This window comes from Lates calcarifer, linkage group LG21 (genome assembly GCF_001640805.2).
Source record: "Lates calcarifer isolate ASB-BC8 linkage group LG21, TLL_Latcal_v3, whole genome shotgun sequence".
NCBI lineage: Eukaryota > Metazoa > Chordata > Actinopteri > Centropomidae > Lates > Lates calcarifer.
This window is the reverse complement of record NC_066853.1, coordinates 1,105,616-1,120,224: the sequence shown is the minus strand read 5'-3', so window position 1 is coordinate 1,120,224 and position 14,609 is coordinate 1,105,616. Positions and strand designations below refer to the sequence as shown.

Here is a 14,609-nt window from a genome sequence, read left to right as displayed (position 1 = left end):
GCCTCGAGCTCTGAGACTCACAAAGCCACAACGTCACAGCCAAGTTAGCATCTGTTCTACTAGCTTCAATAACTCAGTGCTATCTCTCGTTTAGCATTTCTTCATTGGTCTTCAGTGCTGCAACAAACTGAATCCTCTGTGACTTTAACAAAGTTAAAAGTGCTACATGTAAGTTTTTGCTATTGCTACATAGCCGCTACAGCGCGGCAGCGTTCATTAGAATCAGTTGTTTTCATGTCTTCCTGTCTATTAAAGCCTTTCGCAAGCATTTTAAGAACAATATTTAGCGCTTAGGTTGTGTGTTATATTAGCTGCAGCGAAGCTAACAGAGCTAACAGAGCTAGCACAGTAGCTGCTAGCTAACATTTCACCAGAAACAAACAGGACAAAGAAATACAGACCTACTGGCTTTGTCACATCCTTTCTTTTTAAATTTATAATACTGTCTCTACTACACCAAAATATTCATCTACTGTACCAAAATATTCAAGCTAACTCACTACATTTTCAATACAAGAGGTCTTTTGACGGCAGCCATGCTGAAAATAATTTACAGGACTACTCAAAGTGCAATCGGTCAACAAAAATGTCAGAACCCCTGAAAACTGAACGTCAAATGATTCTTCAGTCTCATGAAAATCAGGATACAATAATCTACTACTAGATTACGAGTCGTATTATTGTGAAGTATCTGATGCATCAGCCTGGAGAGAGTGTTTCTGGGTTCATGTTTGGATCCAGTGAGTCGGGATTTAAAGCCGTCGTCCTTTTCCTTTTGTTTGTCGACGACCTTTTGACCTCTGCTGTCGGACAACACACACACACACACACACACACACACACACAGTTTGGAGGGTAACCGTTGTGAGGAAAGTGAGTTGAGGAATGTCTGAGTTTGGAATAACACAGTCAGGAACGGTGCCAGCCAACCAGCACTGTTTACCCTCTATATGAGTGTGTATGTGTGTGTGTGTAGTTTTTAGTGTCCGCATTTGCTTACATCTGCTTCTGTTTGTGTATGCATTCCATCAGTGTGTGTGTGTGTGTGTGTGTTTACCTCAGGCTGTGTTTGTCCAGTATAAAGCTCTGACTGGTCCAGACTGGTAAACTGGTCTCTTAGAGGGAACAGATGTGGAGAGGAATGTCTCTTTTTTGTTGTGTGTGTGTCTAAAGTTATAAATAGCTGTTTGTGGCACTAAAATTATAAATCAAGGCGTCTTTTGATCAGTCCAGATCTCCAGGAAATGACTTGTTTTATCCAGATTTTGCTGATTAATGACTTAAATCTGTTGATTGATGCTGTTAAAACTCAATGGGAAGCCAGATCTTCAGGCATTTCAGACCAAATCTGTGCAGAATGTAATGAATAAAGATGAACTAACGGGTTGAAATTGCAGAAAATCACCTGCACCGCCCGGGAATCGAACCCAGGTCACAAGAATGGGAATCTTGCATGATACCACTACACCAGCGGTGCCTGTTGGGCAACAAGTTTCCTGCACCTCTAAGGCATAGCAAGTCTGAGGTCATTTTCACACCTGGAAGTCTGAACCAAGCTTCATGTTTTTACAAAAACTCTAAATAGAATCCAAAGTCCAAAAGTCTGAACCATCTGCAGGTTCATTAACGGCCATCTAAAGGCAGCTGGACGTCTTTTAGGTTCCTCTTGTCCAAAAGGCTTCTTCAGTTCTAATAATAACACATCAAATTTCGTCCATGTTTTTCGGACTTCTCAACTGGAACGCCATCAACTCTAAGGTGACTTTTTTTTGCATTAAAATCTGAGGGGTGAGTGTAAATTTGTTCTGGAGTTGTCTAGACTCCGAAGCAAAGGTCTTCCTGCAGTTCCTCCATGTTTTTCCGAATTCTCAACTGGAACGCCATCGACTCATCACTCCCAGTTCAGACCTCCGATGTAAATGGAACGCAGCATTATACCCCCGACACCTGATTTACTTGAAACCAGACTTGGACTTGACGCTGCAGGAAACCTCCACAGTCCAATCACAGCTCAGAGACAGGTGTGTCCAGGTGAGCCTGTGTCTGAAACACCCCTGGTTTGATTCCTGTCTCATCTCAAAGTAAATAAACTTTATTGGCATGTTGAGGTCACATTACGGGGGGAGAACACACCTTTTGTTTTCCACCTGCTTCTCATCACAGCTCACCTGTTGCTCTCCTGCAGGTGTGGGATCATTAACAGCTGGAGATGTTTTCTTTACAGTCGAGCAGTTTTCAGTTTTTCAGTCTGGTGCTTGTCGGCGAAGCAGCAGATTTTATTCATTAAATCAGAATCCTGCTCCGATCGTTTTATGGCCTTTAATTAGCAGGAGAGAGGAGAGACTTTCCAACCCTGCTGCTGATTACAGACTCACAGTGAGTGTGTGTGTGTGTGTGTGTGTTGTGTGTGTGTGTGTGTGTGTTTGTGTGCATAAGTGTGCGCTCTCCTCTGAATGTGGGTTTGGCCGAGCCATGTCGTCCTAATCTCTCCATGTCTTTGCCAAGAAGCACTTACAGCTGTGGTATGTTGTGTGTGTGTGTGTGTGTGTGTGTCTGCATGTGTGTGTTTGTGTGTGAGTGTGTGTGTGTGTGTCTGCATGTGTGTGTGTGGGTGACCTAGATGTCGGTTGCGTTGCGGCCTCTGGACCACGACCGGACGAGCGAGTCTCAACACCACAAGCAACGCCTCAGCCAAGACAGAGCGAGAGAGACACTTAGGAAGATGGTCACTGAAAAGAAAGAGAGAGAGAGAGAGAGAGAGAGAGAGAAAAGGACGGAATAAAGTGTGAGAAAAGAAAAGAGAGGACGAGGAGGAGAGGTTAGAAAAAGACGACAAAACGGGATAAAGAAGAAAACGAAGTAAAAACAGAGCAAACCATAATTAGTCAGACGAAGAAAGGACATGAACAAAAAGAGAAGAAGGAATGAAGAAAAAGGAAAGAATAGAAAGAGGATGGGAAGAAGCAAACATGTTAAAAGAAGAGTAAGAGAGAAAAGTGAGGCTGAAGGTGAAAAGAGGAGCTGAAAGAAGGTGAGAGGAAAAGAGGGAGAAAGAAAAAGATGAGGAAAGAAGTGAGATGGAAAGAAGAGAGAAACAAGGAGAAAGAAGAGAGGAAAAAGAGGACAAAATGAAAGTCAGAGACGTAAAGAAGAGAGAGACTAGAGAGAGAAAAATGAAGAGGTGAGAAAAAAGAGTGAAATGAGAAAGAGAACGAAGGAGGAGGTGGAGGAGTGTGTGGTTTCTGGCAGCCATGTTGGTCTGTTTTAACACCAATCAGCTGTGAATGTCAGGAATGGACCCGACTGTAATTACACTGTGTCACTGAGTGTGTGGTGCGTTTAAGGTCCCTGAGTTTGCAGATGATCCATGACGACATCTAAGGATTTTATTTCTACAATGTAGAAATAGAAACTGATTCCTGCTCAGAGGAAACAATCTCAGGTTGAACTGTACTACATTATACATGCAGGTGTTTCTGTTTTTGATATTTTCTTTAGAAAGACTTGTTTGCCCTTGTAACCAGGTTTTATGCTAAGCTAAGCTAACCTGGGGCTAGCTACAGCTGTATATTTATTGTGCAAACATGAGTTGCTGCCCTAAGTGAAGGAGTTTAAGTATCTTGGGGTCATGTTCACGAGTGAAGGGAGGATGGAGCAGGAGAATGACATTGTGCCGGACCGTTGTGGTGAAGAGGGAGCAGGAAGGCAAAGCTCTCGATTTACCAGTTGATCTATGGTCCAACCCTGAACTATGGTCATGAGCTTTGGGTAGTGACCAAAAGAACTAGACCATGGATACAAGTGGATGAAACTCGGTTTTCTCTGTCTGGGTTCAGCTTTGCATCGAAAGGAACCAGTTGAGGTGGATCAGGCATCTGATCAGGATCCTCCTGGGTATGTTCCTTTGGAGGTTTTCCAGGCAGGTCCAAAGGGAAGGAGACCTCAGGGTAGTCTCAGAACTCATTGGAAGGATTTATATATCTCATCTGGTCTAGGAATGTCTCCAGATCCCCCAGAAGGAGCTGGAAAACATTGCTAGGGAGAAGGACGTCTAGAATACCCTGATTAGCCTTTTTCCACCGCGACCCAACCCTGGATAAGAGGAAGAAAATAGATGGAAAGATGAAACACACAATAACTGACGACCCTAACTCAAGGTGTTAATGACCCCAAACTCCCCACAGGTCAGTTAGTCCAGTTCGTACAACACAAAGACACAAGAATGTTGAACTATTCCTTTAACAGGAACAGAGGACCATTGAGTGATTCTTGGAGCCAAACATTTAACGACAAAAATAAATCCAAGTGGAGCTAAAGATAGAGAAATAAAAGTCAAAGATGGAGGAAGAGAGAGAATCACAGAGGATGAAGGAATGGAGAGAGAGAGAGAGAGAGAGAGAGAGGATGACAGTGAATCAGAAGTTGTTTTCTATAAAGAGCCTGAGAAATATTAAACTGCTGAGATGGAAAATACTTGAGTGTGTGTGTTTGTCTTTGAGTACCCAGTCGTCTGACCTCTGTAACCGTCTGACCAGACCACAGAGGGAATAACAGACAGATAGCTGCTGATGGTAGTCATCGGTCTGACTGAGCAGATACAGTTTATCTGATAATCCATCCTTCAAAGGAGAATGGGGGGCAGATGGTCTCAGGTTTCTGTCATACCTGAAGTTTAGTTCATGTGGTCCTTTCAGTTCTGGTCTGATTTGTGTTCACACTGACAGATTACAATCATTACTAACAGGTTAGGAGCCTTCATGAGGTGTTGTTTGCATGGTTAACGTTTTACACAGGGTTAGAAAAATGGCGGTTTCTGGTGCTGCATTGGCTCATGTGTTTGACCAATCACTGTACACTTATGTCTCTCAAAGTTCCTCTTGTGCAGCTACAATCCATTTATTATGTTGTGATGTCATGACAAAGTTAGGAGAAGAAAGCTAGCTAAGGCCAACTTTATAGCTGGGAAGCACAGAAAAAGCCTAGCTAGCTAACCTAGCTAACAGTAGCAGGTACCTCTGTTATAAGCTATGGGCTCTACAGGGTCTTTCTTGCTATGAGCCCACATCCAGCTAGCTATAGCAAGAAACACCCTGTAAAACCTGCTAACGTTAGCTAAGTTAGCTAGCTAACATTAGCTAGGTTCGAGTACAGAGATCACACCTAATCACTCAACCTCCAACTCCCTTTGGACCATCTCTACTACATCACCTCTAAACTCCATCCATATCATGCAAATACTAATCCATATCTTTATTGGTGCGTTCTTTGTTAGTGAAACTGGTTAATATTAAGTTGAAAAATGCTGAAAAAATAATCTTAGAAAGGTTCAGGAACAACTTCAGTCATCGGTTGAAAGAGAATAAAGTTGATGTCTATGGGAAATTAACTGTGATCTTCCATTTTCAGTGCACTGATGTCTTTTTTTACTCATAATTATAAAGTTAAGCAGGTCAATTTAATTTATTTATACACAATCACAGCATCCTGTAGTTTCCTGTTTTGCTGTCATAGTGTCAAAGGAGAGTGTGTTGAACTTGGTTTGAGTCAATCTTTAAATCTTTAAATCAGTCACACGCCTCATCTGTAGAATTATAACACAACTCTTCTCCTGATTGTTGTGTTAGCTTTGTGATCATCACACCATTAAAAACATGACTGTGAGGCATCAACACACACACACACACAGTCATGTTACCTGCTGCTGCTCTGTAATCTGGTCAGGTGTGATTACAAGCCACGGGCTAAACATTTTTAACCTCAGCCCACTCACCTTGCAGCTACAGGGCGACCCTGTCATTACTGTCTCAGTGGTAACCATAGTAACCAGGTAGGTGTCTGGTTTAAGAGGTGACAGACCAAGAGACAATAACACACACACACACACCAGTTCCAACAATGAGAACATCAAGACCAACCAGGTGATCTAACAACAGGACACAGGACGTGATGGGTTCTGTGTTCTCAGAAGTTGGAATTTCCTAGTTCTAGAGCAACCCCACCAACCCTGACATCAGAATTCAAGATGGCTGCTTGCTAACAACAGCTAGTCTGAGATGTGTTTGAAACAGTTCACCTCCATGGTTTAATGAAGGGTTTTTGCACAGGTTAATTTTTAAATGTCTGAAAATGACCACTTGAAGTTAAATCAAGAGTTTAGCTTCTGATTACGTCACATAGAGGAGTCAGTGACTCGACTACCAGTGTGCAGTAGTAGGTGATGGTGAGTTTGAGCAGTCGTGTGGTGTTTTTACAGTAGTTTTACAGTGTAATGTTCATGTATTGTTGTGTGTGGTGCAGGCTGCACAGACTCACAGGAGGATTATGTTTCCAGTGATGTGATGGGATGTAGAGACTGGTTGCTGGAGTGGTTCCTGTCCTCTCAGAGCCTCACCACTGTTAGCAGCTCTGCTCAAAGAAAACATGAGCAGAGTCCTGTTTGATAATGTTTGCTAACTTCCAAATCACTCAGCATCAACAACGGGAAACAAGTGTCAACCTGCCTCTCTCTCTCTCTCTCTCTCTCTCTTGTGATGTGGATGCTGTGTTAGCCATTATTAGCCGCCGTTAGCCATTATTAGCTACCGCTAGCCATCGTTAGCCATTATTAGCTTAGCTAACACCGTTCACTCACCTGTGGCCGTTCTCCTGACTCTGGTCTGTTCCTGGTCTCCTGGAGAAGCTCAGCAGGTTTGTAATTGGCTGGTCTCCCCTTTGTGACGTCACTTCGTTTGACGGCTCCAGAAGTCACTGTAGTGTTTATATATTTTTTTAAATCTAGCTGTCTACATCATTTCCCTTCACGTCTCTTTAAATTTGAAAGACTTTTTTAGACCATTCTAAAGTGTTAGCATTAAAATCTGACGTTAACGACCGAGGTGTTCCTCAGGTGTTGACTGTACTCGGAGGCTCTCCTGTGAGCGTCCGTGTTTTTCCAACTTCTCAACTTTTGTCTGTTGTTTATAAAAGGCCAGTGTGAACAAAACTTGGACTCAGACAGGTCAGCAGTCTATCACAGCCAGCTAACCTGCAGGTGTTTGGCCTGTGGGAGGAAGCCGGGGGAAATCCATGCAAACACACTACAAGGCGTTTGAAAAGAACGTGAAGATAAATGTTTTCAGTGCAGTTAAATCAACAGTTTTTGTCTCCTCCAGTATCTGAGTCACTGTCAGTGCATGTGGTTGTGAGTCAGCGTTAATCGGGGTCTTTTCTCCTGCAGGTCGTCTTCACTCGCCTGCCGCTGCTGATTTAACACCCGTCATCACAGGCTTTAAAATCAAACCTGCATGAACCACAGAGAGTGAGGCTGATGCCTGACTTGTAGACTGGGACAGCTCCTCATGCTGCAGGAATTCCCCGGGAACATGGCCGCCAAGTCCTGGGAAAGTCTGGACTCTTGAATTCAGCTGATCCAGGGTCCATAAAGCTCGACTCTGGTGGGACTCGAACCCACAACCTTTGAATCTCTTCTCCTGAGCTTTTACTAGAAGTCCAACGCGCTATCCATTGCGCCACAGAGCCTCACACTGAGCTGCAGTCATTATCAGCGACTGATGACAGCTTCACTGTCATGAAATAACACGGGAAATTAAAGCGTCAAATAAAAATAAAATACAATATGGAAGAAAAATGACTTTTAACAAATAAAAACACATCTTTTCTTTATTTTAGAATGAAATAAAAATCATTTCCTGATAAAATGAAAAAATAATTGACACAATTTCTCCACAAAACTGTTTAAATAACTGTTTATTTCTCATTTATTTTTTAACAATTCTTAATATAAAACAGCCTCAGAAATACTTGAGGGTGTGGACTGACTTCAGTTTCCCTCATGCCACGAACAATGAGTTTGTGTGTGTGTGTGTGTGCGTGTGCGTGTGCGTGTGCGTTCATTATTGTGTTGAATCACTTGTGGTTACAGACGACTGGCACTGCTGCTGCAGGGGTCAGACCGGCTGCAGAATGAGTGGGCGTATTAATGTGTGGTGATATTACTGTGTGTGTGTGTGTGTGTGTGTGTGTGTGTGTGTGTTATATCCCTGGGCTGAAACAGTAGACATGAACAAAGCATAAAGACACAATGAACAGAAAGATCACACACACTCACACAGACTTGACTCAGTTTGTGCAGCCTCCTTCCTTAGCAGCTCGTTTCACATTGTGTGTGTGTGTGTGTGTGTGTGTGTGTGTGATGAACATAATGTTGTTTTGTGAACGAGTGTTTTCACATTCTTATAAATCCTCCTGCGTAAGTTAGAGCGTCCTCTGTAAACAGATCTATGGTCGTATTGATCCCTGTCACGTTACATATTCGCCATGTTGACATATCTGTTTAACCGGTCACCATAGTAACGGTCAATGAGGCTAATGGGTACTGCGTCATATTTACTATAAGATTTGACATTGATTCATTGTTAAGGACAACGCTCACGTCACGTCCCTAGCAAAAAAATCATTATTTCCCTACTACAATATTTCACTATCCACAAACCTAGCTAGCTAGTTAGCTAGTTAGTTAGCTAGCATTAGCTAATGCAGTCTAAAGTTAGTTAGTTAGCTAGGCTTGCTAGCAGTGCAAGTTTTGAATCAGGAGGCCCCTGAACACAGAGAGCTGTTGGATCAGGGGTAGCTAGCTAGCTAACAGTTGTAAAGTTGTCACAACAGGTGGCTTTCAGTGTCTGTGGTATAAATAACTATTTGGTCAGGAGAGACATGACATGATATTAGCTTGACAGCTAACTAGCTATTAGTAATATTATAGTTGGACAAAGTGCATGAATGTTCATCGTTGTTGTTTTTTGTCAGATTATGTTATTGTTATTTTATTTATTTATTTTTTTAAAATTGACAAGATAAACGTTTTTATTATTTTTAACTATTTGTCCTAAAAATCAGTTTGCCGTTCACAGGTTACACTGTGATTCACATTCATTAAAATTCTCTCTGCTCTTTTCCCCTGCTTTTTAGGACACTGCATTGACTTCCATTCATTGTGGACTTTACCAGGACCTGTTTAGGACCTGGTTTTGGGACTCCCTTGGTCCCGACAAGGTCAGTGTTTACACCAGAAAAAGTCCCGATGAGGTAACACACACACACATTTACCTCACACTTTGCAGTGGATTACTCTCGAGGGGCTGACTCAACAAAACTAATCCATGGAGTCATTTTTCTCTCTCACGCACACACACTTAGACAAACACACTTACACACTCACACACATGCAGCAGTTAACATGCCTGTGTTATAAGAGCATTGCCAGGAAGCAGAAGTTGTGCTGACATGTCTGAGGAGGAATGTCGGACGCATCATGTAAACTCCACATGTGATCGTCTGTTAACGATCAATTATCGAGTCTGTCATGTGATTAGCTCACATTAGTGGTTAGTGAGGTGATTACAACGGAGTACTAGAACTATTATGGGTAAAAAAAAATAACAAATTTACAGAGCAGGGGGAGGAAACACTCCGAAAAAACGCAAATCTCAGAGACAAAAATCTGAAAACGTATGAGGTTAAAGTCACTATAAACATCATAAATCTGTTTAAACATCTAAATAACTTCAGACCTTATCACAATAACTGCAGACAGCAGCTCAATAAGATATACAGTACGATTTGGACTGTTCCACCCTACCTCCTCTTAGAGTGGTATGTTCCAGCCCTACAATTTAGCCATGAAAAAGCTGGTAAATTACTCCTCCAAATTAAGAGCAAGCAGCTGTTTAATTTTTTTATTTACAGTATGTTATTCTTATGTTTATTTCTCCTGCAGTTTTTTACTTTTTAAATCTGTAAATATGACTGATGGAGGCCTGAGGCGGCAACATGTTGGTCTGATAAACTCTTTAAGGAAGCAGCAGCATCATGTTTCTTGGCTGCGCCGGTCGGTCAGAGTCACTTCCTGTCGTCTTCCTGGTCATCGACACATCAGAGAGAGAAGGTCAGAGGTCGCGGGTGGACGCCCTCTGTGCTTTGGAAAAAGGGACGAGACGGAGGGAAATGACAAGACAGACGAAAAAGAGGCTGATTTGAAAGAGAGGAGAGTTAGCAGTTAGCAGAGTTAGCAGTCTGGTCTTCTTCTACGTTCTTGGGGGCATGTTTCATGGCTCTGTGGCGCAATGGATAGCGCGTTGGACTTCTAGTTAAACACAGGAGAAGTGATTCAAAGGTTGTGGGTTCGAGTCCCACCAGAGTCAGTCATAAGGGGAATAATGAGTGCATATTAAGCTACTTTTTCTGCAGCTGCATTTATGATTGCCTTAAGTTCTAGAGTCAAAGGCAACTGGACGTCTTTTAGGTTCCTCTCGTTCAAAAGGCTTCTTCAGCTCTAAAAGCTGAAGGGGGAGTCCCAGGTATCATGGTGCGTTCCAGTTGTTCTCAGAAGTCGGAATTTCTGAGTTCTTCTGAATCTAAACACCAGATTTCCAACTCAGAGTCAGAGCAATCCCAACAACCCTGACATCAGAATCAACAGCAGTGAACTCTCTGCTAATGTTCCTGTTTATAGCAGCTCAGTCTCATTAGTTTACATGAAGTCAGTCAGACACAGAGAACTGTTCAGGTTTATCTGTGGACATGTTGCTACGCTGTTTGTAGAGCGCTGTTAGCAACTGTTGCTAACAACAGCTAGTCTGAGATACGAACTGAATCAGTTCATGTTCGTGGTTTAAAGTTACATTTAAGTTTTTTATGTTTTCCTTTTGTTTTTTAACAGTCAAATTTGAACGGCTTTTTGAAGTGTTCGCATTAAATTCTAACGTTAACAACTGGTACGCTGTTTGTATGAGCAAAATACAGCGTAGAGTGTTGTTATCAACTGCTAACAGTAGTTAGCAATGACAACGGCTAGTTCAGGATACATTTGAATCTGTTCACATTTGTGGTTTAACGTTACATTTTTACGAACAGTTAAATGTGAATGTCTTTTAGAACGTTCTAAAGTGTTAGAATCTAACGTTAACAATCAGGTGTTCTTCAGGTGGAGCAGATTAGTTTTAATTCTCCATAAAAGACTTTCCTGTGAGTGTCCATGTTTTTCAGACTTCGCAACTTGGAACTCTGTCAACTCGGAGGTGACGCTCGGACAACATTCAAGTCAGAAAAGGACAAAAAAAAAAAAAAGCGAGTTGTATCTCAAAACAACTGGGTTAAAAAATACATGAGAGACATTTGATGCTGTGTTTGAATTGTTTTCAATATGGAGAAGGAGAGAGCGAGGGAAGAGAGAAAGACAGGATGAGAGGATGTGTGTTGGAGGATGAAATGTGACTGACCTCGAGTCAGAAATTTAAAGCAGTTGTCGAGCAGTGTGTGTCTGTGTTTGTGTGTGGGTGTGTGTGCGATGTGATGTGATAGGGAGCGTTGTATTTTTTTTAGAGCTGTTCCCACGACACCAAACGACCTCCACCTCTCTCTCTCTCTCTCGCTCGCTCGCTCTATAAATGGGTCGTCTGGTGGCATTTGGTGACTTAAAAAGGACAAAGAGAGAGAGAGAGAGAGAGAGAGAGGGAGGGAAAAATGACAAGAAAGGCAAGAATGAAAGGAGGAGGAGGAGAGAAGGAATAGTTTGACATTTTGGGAAGCATACTCATGTCTTTGTGTGTTAGCATGCCGGTTAGCTTAGCTTAGCATAAAGATTGGAAACAGGGGGAAACAGCTAGCTTCTCCAGGTGTCCTCAGACTCTCCTCCCTTGTTACCTGAGTCTCAGATCCACCTGCTCACTTGTCTCCTATCCTCAATCACCTGACCTTCTTACCTGCACACCTGCTCCCATTTCCCTCCTTAGCTGCCCTGCACATAAAATGGTCCTGGTTCACTTCCTGTTATAGTTTTATATTTAAAAGGAGATTATGTGTGTGATTTATTACATGAGCTGCAGTAAACAATAATGTTTGAAGTCCTGATTTAAATGAGTTGACAGGTGCAGCAGAGCTCAGGTGGTCAGGAAGCTGTCTCAGGTGACCTGAGGGGTGTGCTTGCTTTGCTTCATGGAGTACTGAAACTGTTCACTGCTTTATAATAATACGAATTTCAAATCAGTCCTCTGACACACAGGAAACTGGAGTAGTATTTGAAGGACTGGTATCAGGTAAATCAGGTCATAAATCAAACATATCAGGTGTTAAAGCAGGTGATACATCAGGTAAAATTACAGCTCAGGGTCGACGACTTAAAGGAGGGAGAAAAAGGAGAAGTTGATTAGGAGGAAATGAAGGAGGAAAAGGAGGCAGACAGGAAAATGAAATGATGATAGGAAGTAAGAGGAGAAGAGAGCAGTCTAAATAAGACCTATTACAGCTGGAATAGAAACCAGATGAGTGACTCTACTGACACACACACACACACACACACACACACACTGGTGTATTGCGAAACAGCAGACGTAGTAAAAGTAGCCAACCAATATGAAAACTGTGCAAGAGAAGAGTGTGAAAAATGACGACTGTGCTAAAACAAATGCCAACATATTTCATATAGAACTATAATATATCAGGAAGTTAACAAGTGCATTCTGATCTGATGTCCCTCCTGCAGGACTACACTGTCAATGCTTAAAAAGATAAATAACACACTCCTCTTCAAGTTTATTCCTGTTGCTCCTGACGGGACAGTCATACCTCTTACGGCCACTAGAGGGCTTAAAGATGTAAACAGATGTCTGTCATTTCACTTTGACTCCAAATTAAGTTTTGTGTCAGAAAAATTGAGATTAATCTCCAGTGTCGTCACTAATATTTATTCTATTTCAAACTGTTATTAGCATGGTGAGTAATCGTAGTATTTCCTAGAGTAATATGAGTTAAAGTACACATAACCCCAGTCATCCTCCATGTTGTTGAGACATGTCAGTGATGAAGGGATGACTGGTATCTCTGTTTCAGGACGACTGACTCACTGCATACCCCAGGTTTGTGTGTTTAGCTCCACATGTGGGAAGTGAGCTAATATCAGAGTCTTCAGGGTCTAATTTTAGAGTCGTGTGTTTTATTGCAACACCAAGGACACAGTGAGTACACACAGTCTCGCACACACACACAAACACACAAAGACAGAGAGTCCAGATGTTTCCTATTAAATGGGTCCAGGGAGACCGGAGCCGGTTGGCAGTCAGCCAGCTGGTCCAACGAAACTACGACACCCAAAAACTCCAAGAACTCGTCATGATCCGCGAGGCTGACGAGTTCGACTGGATACATGAGATTTATGTTTTATAAAACTACATCACCAAACAGCTGCGACTCCATCATGGACAGTTAAAGGAGCATTTACTGAGGTGGCAATCAGACTGTACATCCAAGGTGTGTTTAGCCTAGCTTAGCACAATGACTGGAAACAAAGGGAAACTGCTAGATATTCTTGACAAAATTTTCATATCGTCCCATGTGTAGTGCAGCTGAAATACAGAAATGACCATAAAGCATCACAGCAGGAGTTGTTTGGTGTTAAGGGCTGGGTATAAACTGATCTAGCTGCTCATAGTTAGCTTGTTAGCATCTCTTTGAAGTAGAAATTTAAGCTGAAATCAGTTGCCTCTGCTCAGTAGTGACAAAACAACAAGAGTCTGAGGTTTATTTAATTTGTTGGACCGTCCCAACTGTGGCAGCAGCTGCAGCAACCGAGTATAAAAAGCTGAACACTGGCTGAGTCCAAAATATTTCTGGATGGGAGTTGAATTAAAAAGGGCCACAGGTGACTGATTAACCAGCACCACTGTAGCTTTAACACCTCCTGTCTTCTCCTGGACCTCTGTGGACTCGGCACCTACAAAACCAGCTGCAGCCTCGGGTCCAGGAATTCCAGACTGGTAAGACCGAGGACCACATTGTGTTTTGGGGTGGGGCCCCCATGTTGTCACGTACTAACTTTGCCAAGCCTCCGTGCAGCTGTTTGCCCCCATTTAGCCCCAATTCCCCACACTGCATGTTTAAAATATTCTGGCCAGGAGACAGAAAGAAAGTGAGAGTGAACACAGTCTGTGAGAGGCTGAGAGTTTCCACTTCTAAATAACACAATCTGATTATTGGATTCAGTTAATGGCTACGACCAAAAATGCTGAATAGATTTCACGGATAAAAGCTGAGTTTATCCTTTTTTTACAGTCACATTTTCAAACTGTAATTTGTACTTGACCACCGTGAGACATAATTAACCATTATTACAAGCTGCTGTGGATAATTTCATGAGCGTAATCTGACGATCAGAAGGTTGGGATATGGATCGTCTGCGGCCGAAGAATTGCCATCCAACAAACTGGGTTAAAGGAAGCAGTTTGACATTTTAGCAAATTAGATTCTTAACCATAAGCTACTTTCAGACATTCACTGCAAACGTTACAGAACTGTAGGTGTCAACACAAATTCATACAAATAACCCCTAACCCCATCTCTTTTCAAAAGGGTGTAAAATGACACACGAAAACTCTTGAGAGTGGTGTGGTATTTGTTCTGCAATTTTGTCATGGTCACAGAAATCAAATTTAATCTGAATGTCCTTTATTAGACTTTCAAATCACTTTAATTCTGGTGTCAAACAATTATTAAATATGTTAAAGTTCTACAGAACATGAAGAACATCGATGATGATGTACAGTACCTCATTTATGAAA

At 42.1% G+C, this 14,609-nt stretch overlaps 3 non-coding genes across 3 annotated transcripts; 1 reads left to right on the top strand and 2 right to left on the bottom strand.

Moving 5' to 3' along the window:
* Positions 1–1,406: 1,406 nt before the first annotated feature.
* Positions 1,407–1,477, bottom strand: trnag-ccc (transfer RNA glycine (anticodon CCC)). The gene has a single exon. It is a non-coding gene; the product is annotated as a tRNA-Gly (tRNA).
* Positions 1,478–7,425: 5,948 nt separating this feature from the next.
* trnar-ucu (transfer RNA arginine (anticodon UCU)) lies at positions 7,426–7,518 on the bottom strand. Its single transcript has 2 exons — positions 7,482–7,518; positions 7,426–7,461 (listed from the first exon to the last, which is right to left on the bottom strand). It is a non-coding gene; the product is annotated as a tRNA-Arg (tRNA).
* Positions 7,519–10,107: 2,589 nt separating this feature from the next.
* On the top strand, positions 10,108–10,199 carry trnar-ucu (transfer RNA arginine (anticodon UCU)). Its single transcript is given in 2 exon segments — positions 10,108–10,144; positions 10,164–10,199. It is a non-coding gene; the product is annotated as a tRNA-Arg (tRNA).
* The last annotated feature ends 4,410 nt before the right edge of the window (positions 10,200–14,609 follow it).